Source organism: Patagioenas fasciata, chromosome 2, assembly GCF_037038585.1.
Source record: "Patagioenas fasciata isolate bPatFas1 chromosome 2, bPatFas1.hap1, whole genome shotgun sequence".
In the NCBI taxonomy this organism is placed as follows: domain Eukaryota; kingdom Metazoa; phylum Chordata; class Aves; order Columbiformes; family Columbidae; genus Patagioenas; species Patagioenas fasciata.
The window spans coordinates 154,144,153-154,157,181 of record NC_092521.1 but is presented as its reverse complement, the minus strand read 5'-3'; the positions used below and the strand labels follow the sequence as shown (position 1 = coordinate 154,157,181).

General features: G+C 40.0%; 1 protein-coding gene across 4 annotated transcripts in view; it reads left to right on the top strand.

Moving 5' to 3' along the window:
- The window catches only part of NRP1 (neuropilin 1), a 116,210-nt gene that overhangs the window by 19,328 nt on the left and 83,853 nt on the right, over positions 1 to 13,029 (top strand). The gene's annotated exons all lie outside the window — the stretch shown is intronic.

Here is a 13,029-nt window from a genome sequence, read left to right as displayed (position 1 = left end):
TGGATCATCTCCACTGTCTCAGCTCAGCCCAAAAAAGACATTTTTAGAGAAAGCATGACGTGAGCTGTGTCAGTACGAAGGCTCAGGGCAGGCAGGACTTAAGACCAAATAAAACGGTTTTGATCCAGGCGGAGGTAAGTTTTGCCCAAAGCTCACCAAGGCTGCGGGTGTCTGACAGCTTCACCCTCTCCTGGGGAGCCACCACTGTGCATTCTCCTGAGTCCATGGTAAGGGCATGTGGTCATGGCCACAGCCAGCATGGCAAACCTCCCAGGGTATCCAGACCCAAGCCTGGAGAAAAGGATCAAAAATAGGCTTATGTTAAGGACCGTATCAAGCAAAGAAAAAGCTCTTAACGAGTGATTTGTTAAAGCTTCTTTTAGTGTTTATGGTCTGGACTGGCTGTAGCGAGGGGGGAGATTGCGGATCGTTTCCTCAGCATGGCTCTACGGATGGAGGCTCCTACACTCTCATTACAGCAGGGGAAAATCCACTTTTCTTGCATGGATAATTTGGAAGTTATGAATCAGCCTGTTGTTTTTATTTCAGTGGAGTACAGACAAGAGTTGTGTAAAATGAGGCTGCTGCCTGTCTGTCAGGCAGCTGTAGTTTTTTACCCTGCAGCCTCTTTTAATGTGCATTCTTGGCGAATTCTGAAGAGAAGCAGTCACAACTGTGCGCTCAGACGTTAGAGCAGATCTCATACCCTAGTCATTGAGCCAGGGACTTCACTCGTGCATCGCCCTGTGTTTGACGCAGCCATTAAGCATCCTGACCCCGTCACCAGAAAACTGAATTGGTGTCTAAGTTAAAAAGCACTGTAAAAATATGCTCTTGAATCCTCTGGGTTTGAACAGAGATTAATATTTTCTTGCAGCATATCTACTTTTCCCAGGTGTTAAATAGATCGCTTGCTGTCTGCTGGATTTTAGGGTTTTTTAAAGTAGGTGTCAAAGGCTATTCCAGCCTAACTCAATAGGGCCTTACGGCATGAGAGACAGTTACGTGCAGAAAAGTGCCCATCTCTCAAATAATTAGCAATTATCTGTCAAAAAAGCTTCTGAACTGACTACAGTAAGAAAAACACTTTTCATCTTCAGTGGTTTTGTCTCCCTTTTCTCCCTCCTCTTCACCTCCCTCCCCCCTTTCCCCTAGCATTTTTCGAACAGTCTTTGCCAAAGGAAACACTGATGAAAGTAACTTTCAGTGGCTGAGCAGTTCCCTCCGTCACCTCCTCCCTGTCCGCCCCCAAGATTGCAACAGACATCTGCCTTTGTACACACCATGTCAGAGTCCAGCAGGGACATTTTATGGTCATTGTTTCTCCAAAATAAATAAAAGCAGCACAGACGATGTGAACTGACTGTAGACATCCCATTGCTAATAAGGGAGCTATGCTGGTAATTGCTAATAATGATGCAGTGTTTCGTCATGGGAACACTGTTCTAGCTGTAATGTGGATCTGGCCTGAATAAAGTGACACAGATGGTAACATTATTGCATATTTCTTTGTCGTGGAAGTTGAAATTTTACTGTGGGAAACAAAAAACATTCCTACATTTCCTTCCAGTTATTTCTTTAAGATCAGCAGCACTGGCACGCTTGATCTGTGAACTATGTCAGTGCCACCTAAGGAACCTGAAGAAGAGGCTGCAAAGTGAGGAGAAGCAATTGTTTCCACTTAGCAAAGGAAGCACTTAGATGCCGTTTGACAGAATTGCATTTGCCTCCCTTGGCAGGGATGACCCATTTTGATCACACGCAACAATCAAACAACAAACAGCCAATTTGCAGTAAATCAAACTTTAAACATCTCTGTAGCTGCTAACTGAAATACTCGTTCTGGAGTCCTCTGTGGTGAACCAGAGCTCCCACATCTGTACCTCAGTCGTCCGAGAGTGCCTCATTGCATTTTTGCACGCTGCAAACAGCGGGAACACAAGCTTTGTGGGCCAGCTCCTGGGTTTCAGCTTTCTTTGATGCGCACAAAGTACGTGCTCCTCTGGGAGTGCCCAACATCCTCTGTGCTTATGTGCACAACCCCTTCAGCACCCTGGCGAGCCAAACCCAGTGGAAGCACACACTGCTACTTTGGCCTGACTGCAACATTTCCTTTGAAAGGTGTTTGTAAAGCTGTGGCAACATGTCAAAGATAAGAGAGGCAGGAATCGGTTCTATTTGCCAAGTGCCTGCCTTTGTTGGCTCCGTCCACAAGAGCAGCTACCCTCACTTTTGAACTCTCCGAACTTGCTGCATGTTCACCCACAAAAATCGCTAGTTCACCCAGACCTAGAATGTCAGGGCCAGAGCTGTCCTTCCTGCAAGATGAGGTCACAGCATTAGATCAAAGTCATACTATGCCATTTTACACCACGTGGATGCAACAACCAGCCAAGTTTTAAGTCCTAAGCACAGGTGTCTAGGAACTGTCGGATGCGCACATGGAAGTTGGAGCCAGAAGCCAAACTTACAAACTGAATTTCATATTTTTCCCCAGTATTACACCATTCTCATCCACCCTTGTAACTGCATTCTTAATTTAAATTTCAGAGGATTGATGCTAAGGTCTAAAACTTTCCTGCTTGTCTTCCCTTTTGTAATTTTCTCTCTTCATCTGGCAATTCAAAACTGAGCTTAATAATGCCTTTTTAAACAGCTGAGAAAGAGTGATCCACCAAAGAGGCTTCCCTCTGTCAAAAGAAGTGTTGCACAGTATCAGTTACCACATGGAGGGAACATGCAGCAGAAAGCAGTGTTGGCTTGTGTGTAGGAAATAAACTCAGTGTATTTGCTGCAGAGTTGCCTTGTAGCTGGAAGCACAAGGCATGAGCAGTAGTGGTAACCAAGTGTCATTTAGAAATGATTATGAAAAAGAAATCACGATCAAGTGCAGAAAGAATACTTAATTTCATGTAATTCTTCCTTCCAAAAGCTGGATTTCTCCACTAAAATGGATACCTGGGCATCTCCTGTGGCTTATGGGGAGAGAGCTACCTCCAGCAAAAATACATCCCACCTTAAGACTGATCACTAAGACAAATCATTCTTTGAAGGTGCCTTTATCTCTCTCCCCAAACGACCAAGTAATAACTAGCTCAGAGTGTCTCCCTGGGTTTTAGACAACTACTGTAAGGTGAAATAAATTCCACCCAAAGTCCTCAGAAATGGCTGCCCAAAGTGGACAGGAAAATTAACAGACTTAGATAACTGCAGAAGTTCATTTCTGTCATGGTAGACACAGAGTTGATTGCCAGGGTTGGCACAGTATTGCCCATGTCAACAAGGTCAAAAAAACCCCGCAACTGTTTGAAAATAATTTGCCACATCACAGGCTTAATGCACAGCAAGTAGTATAATTGGATTACAAGTGAAAATGGAAACAGAAAATGAGCATAAGACCTTTTATGTTCTGTTTATATGGAAGTTATTATTTTCTTCAAGAACTGAAACTGTTGTCTTAAAATATATCACATATTGATGTACTTACAGTGTACAACTGTTTGCCTGGGCAGTGTTACTGTTTGAGTCTCACTGGGGCAGGCTGACAGACCTGTATTGACGGGTCTGTGGCACTCAGAATCACTCCTGCAGAGCACATGCACTGCAGGAGCACACTGGTGGGCAGTTAGAGATCTTCTGTAGCAAAGAAGATACTTCATAGGACATAAAGATTTGAACAACATCTCTGAATGGAAAGGAAAACACCAGAGTGTAAGTGTACACAACACAAACTGCCTAATTCAGCAAACGCAATTCATTCATTTGAGCTTCCTCATTCTTCTCTCAGCACACACTCAGCCCTGTTTAACATATGTTTGAACCCCACTTTATTTAGTGTAGCCAACAGGTGCTTACAATTAGGCACACGCTTAATAACGTGACTGAATTAAGGCCCAAATATTCCTGCTTGAACACATGAACAAGACTGTTTCTATTAAGATGGAGCATCACACGCTAGGATTTGTAGTCACTGCAGACCACACCACGCGGTCGATGAGGCACTATGAAATGCTTCTATTCAGAAGACTGCTCACATGCATCTATTTAGGTCTGAACTCAACACTTTTTCTTAATGGGGGTCAAAGGAATGAGTGTGCCTTACATCGAGTTAAGAAACCCAAATTCTGAAGTTCTTGTTGCTGTGAAACTCCCACAGACGTGAAACATGCAAATCAGATGCAGTTCATAGACTCCTGGCAGATTGCTAGGGCAGTGTTCTTAAGTTTCTCATGTTTTGCTAAACTGCAGTAAGTAGTTCCACAGTTTAAAATTCATGAAAAATTGAGAATACTGCATTTTCTCTAACAAAGTGATTTGTTGTCTCTACCTAATGTAGCTAAAATAGAGTGGACTTAAGCAGCACTAGGTTAAGCAGTAATGACGCCAGCATTTTCTTTTTCTGAGGCTTTAGCCAAGCTAAGGATGCAGTGCTAATCAAGAATTGTTTCTCTTTTTCCTTAAATAATATTTTTATTGAGCAAGAAGCGGATGCCAGAATGGCCTTTTGATCAGCTAAAAACAACAGTGTCTCTAAGGGAATCTTTCCTGTTTATTGTATGCTGCTGCATTTGAAAAATGCTGGCCTACAGTAGAGCTAGACTCCTTAACATACAAGAAGCAGAACAAAACAGGATGAGGCCAAAATGGGAACTGTATATCACAGGAACTTGGAAAGGCAGGAAGTAACAAAAGAAGTAGAAATTCTTGATTAAAAGTGTAATTGTACCAGCTTGTGCAAGAGGATAATGACTTTCAAATGTCAGCCTTTGTGCCTGTTCATAATGATAAAGCTATTAAACCATATGTACTGTTCTTAATTCCATTTCTTGTGGCAAGTCATTTAGGATTCAAAACTATTCCGTCCGCTAAATTCTAAAGTATTTATTCAGCAGTATATCCAAACAGTAGATTAAAAGGAGTGCTAACGAGAGCAGTGCCAGCCAGGACTGCTGCAGAATAGTTTAAAATATGTTGGAGATTCTGCTATAAGCCCCTGCTTTCAAGGATTTAAATACCAGCCATAAAAATTCACTCCCAGGATAAAAGTCAGCCAAAGTGAACATTTAAACCTAATTTGTTAAAATAAAAAGGCATAATTTTTGTAATTTAGAAGTTTAAAGTGTAAAAAGCAATAAAGTTTTAAAACACTTTTTACAGATCTGTAACTGAAAAGTAAACCTATTTCAAAAACTAACTCAATAAGAAATTAACTCATAAAGCAATCAACAGCTTTACTATTTCAGAAAATTAGTTGTAGCATAGATAGTCACAAACAAGTTATCAAGTTTTGAAACAATTCCTGAACAGTTGAGTTTGGTCCAGCTCTGCATTGCTAATGGAAAAAACCCATTGGCTTCAGTGGTAATTAGATTAAATGCTTGCTTCCTCATCAGGAAGTTGGTTTCTGGAAGAAAAAGTAAGAGCTCAGTTTTGCAATCACAAAGCTTTGTAAAATGTTCACCTATAATGTCAGTAAAGCTGCCTCCAAAGACAGGAAGACAAATGTTGTGCTGGTGTCATCATGGGTGCTTCAGCCTTCCCCAGAATTTGGTCAGTGTCAGTGCTTCTGATCCCAGTCCATGCCATTGGTGTTGCTTCCAGACTGAATCTGGTAAAAACATGTTTTGTAATTGTAGGCACATGACAACAGAAAAACTATAGAATAAATTGTCATTACCAGATGGTTCAATGTTTCAGAGGGGAAGACATTAACAGAGAATTCTGTGGCAGCTTCCGCAAGTCCTACCCAGCAGGTGATATTTATGGACTGTTTACAAGATTTTCACATATGGCATTCTAAAGAGGTTTGTAACTTTTATACTCTGCCATCCAGTTTATTTATTTTACAAAAATCCTACTCCAAAGGTCAGCTATGTTCTGTCTGTCTCAGCAACTCCAGGCCCAGGGAAAAATGCTGAACATAATCTCAGCATGGAGTAGTTAACCAAATGTGCCTTTAAACTTGGTAGAGATGGTTTTGTGTCTCATTCTCATATATCTTAGACCCCATGTCTCTTGGCTTTAGGTGTCATTTAAATGAGAGCACTGTTTAGCATCCCTTTCACATTCAAATGATATATTTGTGTTCTTTTGTGTGGAAATGTCTGCATATTTTCAACACTGCTCAATTCATGTGAAAGCAGACAGGAACAAACCAAGGAGACAAAGATTGTGTCAAAGTGGGTGAATAATACTGAAGTGATCATGGTGCAACTATTGTTCTTTTCAAAATCTTCAGAAGAAACCTTCCTTTCCTTTTCCAGCTTCCAAGCAGCACAAGGAAGTTCATTTCAAGCCCTTCCAGGCTGACACTCTGCTCTTGGTGTTGGGTTTCCATCTCTGAGCTTCCTCCTTTGCTCCATCTTATTCAGGCATGGAGGCCAAACCCAGTACTGACTTTCCTCCTTACCTGACAGCAAAGCAGAATGCTTTCTTTTCTTCTGACCACATCTTAGCCATGAACCTGAATAGACCCCATGCGAAGTAATGAATTGCAGGTGAAACACAAGTAGTGCAAATGCTGCTACTCTCATCTGGTCAAGTAATTTTGTGGGTGCAAAACGTGCCCACGCACAGGGAAGCCACAAATCACTTTTTTGAGTTTTATCCCAAATGTCACTGGAGCTGGGAGGTATTACTACCTCAAGGTTATATTTACTGTAGAAGACCAGTGGTAAAATTTCAACAATTGATTGAATGGTTGAATATCTGATTCACATAAGCAATATGATTACAGGGCAGCTATTATTTATACAATGCCTGATTTGTGATATATGTTTATAATCAATTGCAAATTATGTGCTTTTCAAACATCTGCTGTAGTTTACTGTGAGTCTATTAGAGGATATCTAATATCCAGTAAGAAATTATGTGTAAGAAATCCATCACCTCTCTTCTGGCAGAAGAACCTTGTGATTCCAAGAGAGGCTGTCTATCTTCTTTGTTTTAGTGACCCTCTGAATTTGTGGATCTGAGGCTCTCTGCTGAACCATCATGAAAATACCTTCATGATATTTTCAAGGCTACCATAATAAACCTCTTTTCTGAGCAAAAGAACAAAGCAGCTCTTCAGTATGTAAAAATGGGCACAGCTTTAACATAGGCATTAGTTCAAAGTCATGAAACAGCGCTATTAGAAAAATAACAAAACCCATGTTTTCAAGTCAAAATCACAAAATCCTTATTTTCATCAGCGGGCAATATCATGAGCACTATTCCTTCTAGGAATGCTACTTGCAAGTATGGATTCCCTTTGCTCTTAGGAGTCCAATGTACAAGCTTTGGAAGCAGGATGTGTGGTTGCTCATAGTATGCATAGTGAAGGCTTGCAATTTCTGGTCCTATGCAAGTTTCGTCAAACTACCATAATTTACAAATTCCATCTTTTTCACTGGAGGAAGAACACTCGAAACCACATCTCAGCTTCAAGGTATAAAAGCAGCTATTAAATATACCCACTGCGACATGTTTAAAGGTGTACTGAGAAGGACTTGCCTTGGGCTAGGCCTCAGCAGGTTAAATTGCATCCACTTAATTTAATAGAGCCGTGTCAGTTTTCAGCCTCAGTGGAGCTGGAGCAGCTAGACAGGACACCACGCAGCGCCTGCAAGCAGGACCAGAAAAGTTCCATGAGAAGGACTTGTACATATTTTCAAATTGCTGTTTTCAAATTGCTCTCTAAGAGCTGAGATTCTTCAGTCGGTATTTTCTTTCCGAGAATATTTATCTCCACCAGCAGAACCCACACATTGCCATGACCTCTGCTACCAAAGTCTGCAGAGTTTCCCAGAATGCCAGTGAGAAGGCTGTGATTGCAGTGTGCAAGATGTTTCGGGTTCCCTCGTGGGTGAGGTGTCTGCTGTGGTCCTGCACACAGGACAGCTGCTACATGGCTCCCTTGCAGCTCCTGATCTCAGCTGTGTGGCAGATTGTCAGGGATGTCTTTTCTCCTTTTCGTTTCTTCTCAGCCTCGAAGAAGTTCTGTTATCTCTGTGAGAATTTAACGTATGCAGAGACTGTGGGATCAGGATCGTGGCTTACTCTGTTACCCTTAATTAACCCTGGGAATCCATTTCCACAACACAGAACTAGGCCAAGAATATAGGTAGCTTTACGAAAGAAAATGAAGGATTTGCCATGAAGATGTGGAATATCCACAATTACATTTCATATGATACAAAATAATTAAGGGATATAAGCCACAATGGTTCATGGCACAATCCAGATTTTAACAGATGGGGATACGATGAAATTTCCCCATGGGAAAGTGATCTTGTAATTGTAGAGGTGGCTGTATTCCATTTAGTTCTGTATTTATTTTAGCTGTGTATTTATATTCGTATAAACATTAAGGAAAAGCATCAATCTCTAACCCCTGGGTATTTTTACTATTTCTTTAAAATACAAAAGTAATTGCTGCATACTTCTTAAAGAATAAAAGGGGAAAAAATTAAAACCCTTGTTTTTTCCCACCCACACATTTCTCTTCATATATCCAAGTCCTCAGATTGCCCCTCCCTCTGCAAAAGCCTGGGAAAAGATTCACAAGCACATGTGAAAAATGATAGTTTCACATGGCTGTAGTAGGTTCACATCCTTATTATGTAAATGAGTGGTTTTGGTTTAGGCGTCTCTTTTGTGGTTTTTGTGCAGATGGTTAAATACTTAAAGACAGTGGGCCAAATTGTTCCTACTGGAATTTCACTGGATTTGGCTAAACTACACCAGGAATCAAAATAGGTCATGGAACCAAAATCTACTTTTGCATACAATGAAATAGCCAAATGACTAATGGGATGGCTGCACAGTAGCAGAAAGAAAAAAGCAACGACGAACAGATTTCCCTTTGTCTGTTCAATAATTAATGGAGTACCTGGTGAAGGATAGATCCGAGAAACCTCGCTTTACTCCTGTGATCTGCACCCCCTCCAGACAGGTAAGCGCAGAGCTGTGTGTTCTGGAGGCTGATTAATTAGCCCAAGCCAGTTGTAAAATCTTTAGGAAACAAGTGGTGTCTGTTTTCTTTTGCACAGGATGCCAAGAGATGTATTTAAAGTGTGAGAGTCAAAGGTCAGTTTGACATCACATACTCTAGGAAAGAGCCCTTGCTCGGATCCCTGTTTCGTGTTAGAAATACTGTCTGCGAGCCGTGAAGCTATTGTACTTGATAAGAGAAGGAGTGCGATTAATCTGCAGTGAGGAAAATTTATGTTAAATATTATGAAAAATGTTGTAACTGTGAGATCACTTAAGCAAAGTAGCAGGCTGTCAAGGGAGACAGTCAAGGCTAGAAGTGACACTTTTCTATCAGAGCTGGTTCAGAGAATAATTAATACGCATTTCTCTTTGAATGGGGGGAGGGGCAGCAGGCTCTGCTAGAGAGCTCTGCCAAACCAAATGAGCCTACGAATCCCACAGACACCCTGTGAGTTAATGCCTATGTACAGATAAAATGGAGCGCTCTGAAAGGGCTTTTCCAGCCTTTCTCAGCTTGTGTTACATATTCTAAATGTAAATTGAATGCAAATACTTTGAGCTGTTCACCACAAAGCAGTTTACAATCTCCTACACTAAATCTGACCCATTGGAAATTTAAGGGGTGATAGTAATGGTTTGTATAACTCTTTCAAAACTAATTGGGTTGCAACAGTGAAAAAGTCTGCTCCAATCTCTGTGATTTCTTATGCCTGTTTCATATTTATTTTCACAAATTTCTTGTTATAGTTTAATATTTCTAAATTTTTAACCAATCTATTCCACTATTTCAGTTAATGAATTTGTTAACATTGCATTCAGTGAGAAATGCGTAAGCTAGATGTGTGGCTGAAGTTCTAAATATTCTGCTAAGGTTTTATTTTCAAATTGTTCAGGCTTATCCGCTTGCACTGAACCAATGATAACAACATATCTTTCTTTCTGTCTTTGCTCTGGAAAGATAAAATTTGTCATTTCCTAGCATTATATCTAAATGCAGCAAATTGCAAAACAAATGCATTGCCTCTACATTATTTTAGGAGGTGCAGTGTGTGTAAAATTCTTTTTCAAAATCAGATTATGGAGGTTAAATCTCAGCCCCTAATTTGTGCCAACAAAACTGGCAAATCATCTAAACAAAGGGCCAAAGAATTATCGCCATAATAATGACAGAAAATTTGAACTTGGCAGTTTTATAGGTTGGCCTGTGTCTAAAAAGCTTTAGTAAATGTTGTTCTCCACCGTCTCCAATGCAGTGGTGCTTCATAAAAGCAAACATTCTTCTTGCACACTAACAGGGGTTTTGGCAAAGTAAAGGCGGGCATGGGCAACATGAGACTTAATCCATAGCTTTCCATCTACTGCACCCTACAGAGCCACAACCCTGGGAACCAGAAGAAAGAGATCAAAAGGCCTTAAAAATGTCAGACAACAGGATCTTATTTAAATTATTAGGTGAGATGCCCTCTTGTTTTGAACAATAGCAAAACATATCACATTGCCTGTTTTTTTCTCTCCCTTTTATGCTGCTTCTGACAGGCTGGTGCAAATTGCATGTAGAAATTGTATTTCTGTGTTCCAGCATCACTTTGGACAACATTTGAAAACATGATTCTGTAAAACAATGTAATATTCGAAGGTATTTGAATTGTGTAGAAGCTGGAGGATTTGTAACAGGTCCTTAGCCAGTATTGACTGAAATAAAACTAATTTAATGAAAAAAAAAAAAACCTGCCTCAGGTGAGGCTGATAAACACTTAGGGAATATAAGACGGCTTATCTTTTATTCTGTTAAGTCATTCAACTTTTAAAGTTGCACATTTCTAATTCACATATGTATGCTAAAAGGGTTTTTTTTTTCTTTTGCATTTCCAACAATTGAAATCATTGAAACCATTTAAGAAGATACTTTTTTCTTGTTATTTATTTTGGCTTTATTGCGGAAAGATAGATACTGTCCTAACCTGATGTCATACTGCAGAACAGTAAAACCTTTCTCTCAAGTTCTGTGTGCAACCTCTGTGCTGCTAAATCCTTGTGCACATGAGTAGTCTCACTGGCATCAGCAAAAGCAGGGCTCTAATTCTTAAAGTATGTCATGTATATATCATTTCTTGATACTGTTTTTTTAATCTTAGATTTTTGCAAGGTGAAGTGTATGTCCTGAATACGATATTGGCTGTATATTAAACTTCTCTAGTGAGTGATTCATGTTTCTGAATCATATGAGTAGTGAATGGTACTGATTTAATAAAGCACCAATCAGCCAAGACTGATGTGCTTAAAATGAAAAAAGTACAAATAAAAGGTAATCAATATGTACATGATTAATGATCACACTTAAAAGCAGTTTTCACCACGTCTCCTAATCATGCATTTGCATGTCTGTGTATGTCTGTGTATGAAGGGTGGGCTGAAATGAGGGAAAAGAAGATTTCTGGACCATTCTGTTTTCCTTACTGATGTTAATGCCTTCAGGATTCTTTTGCAGAATAACACAGATATTGCAGATTAAGGAAAACAGGATGGGCTGGTTTTAGAATTCAATTCATATGAAGCTATTTGCACTTGCCTTCTAGTAACTCCATTATTTTCTTCTCACGAAGTGTTTGTCTTAAAGCAGTTGGGCAGGAGAGTGCAAATATGAAGTGAGTGGGACTTGTATCCTTAAGGATTAAAAGCTTCAGGAGACAAAAACATGTTGGAGAGGAGCAAGCTTAAGTACTGGGTATACAGGGCACTGATCGTACTGGATGAAAGGCATTTCACATTCAGAATGACTTGCCATAGTGAAATGTTTGTTAATATGCTCACTTCCTCTCAAGTTGCCTCAGGTGTCTAAGACAGTTCCTACATGGCAAACAGAGGGAGGGTCATTTATAACGTGACAGACTCGTGCTAAGGCTGGTAGGGAATATCGTTAACCTCACAAGTCTTAATGTGACTGAAGAGGCTCCAGATCTGTATGGGAGACAAGTCTGAAAATTAGCAGCCTCATTAATCAAATCACAATGTTTTGACAACTTCATAGTGTGGATGTAATCTATCCTGTATACATTTTGGCTAAGGTTTTTATGCAATGAGATTTTTCTGCAGCAACTTTATGTGAAAAGACACAACTATTAGATTGGATGCCGATTATCAAAGGGTGAAAAAGCATAATTAACTGAGATCCTAATAGAAAATACTGCCGGGATTATGAAGGAGGTAGCACATCTTGTTTCCTATTCTATTTCTTCACCGACTGAGTATAATCATCATTATCACTTACTTAGAAAGTGGGGGAAAGGTGGCCAACCTCTCCCACCAGAGATCAGATACAGGAAATAATCCTCTTCAAAGAAGAAACCTTTTGAATCCATCTGCCCATTGTGTTTAGTTAAGAGTGAAAACAAGGGTGAATAACCTGCTGGGACACCCTTCCACAACACACCAGAGCCTGTCCCTCAGATAACCAGTTCCCCATAGCAGCGAGACACTCAGCACTCAGTATTTCAGAGTAGTTCTAGATCCCTCAGCTGTCAGACAATAATTTTGTGCTTAAAAACAGACTCTCCCCCAAATCCTTTGTTCTTCAGGCTTCTTGTAAGTACCCATCTTAAGGAGCTTAAGGACACACGGTAGCCTCTTTCCACACCTAGGGATTTATGCAGAAGATTTATTAATACTTTTGAGTATTAATGGTATAAATCCCTGCACATCTAGACAAGACTACATCCATGAGTGTTTCTGAGTTATAAAGAAATGTTATTGCTTGTCATAATGTGCTTAGTAAAATGAAGTTTGATGTAACAGCAAGGGTAGCAAAATGCCATATTTCACTATGAACATCTTGAAATGGAGACTCAAAAAATATGTAGTATTTCAAGTCTCTCTGTCTTTCTTGTTCATTGTCCATCTGCAAAGGTAAAGATTTTAAATCAAAGCTAAAGAGGTCAGGAGCAAGGCTGCAAAGCTCTCAATTAGGTATATTTATTTACAAAAACATGTTAGATCACAAAATTAATAACGATGTCACTAGTATCATAGCCATCTCAGTTCATCCAAGGCCTTGAA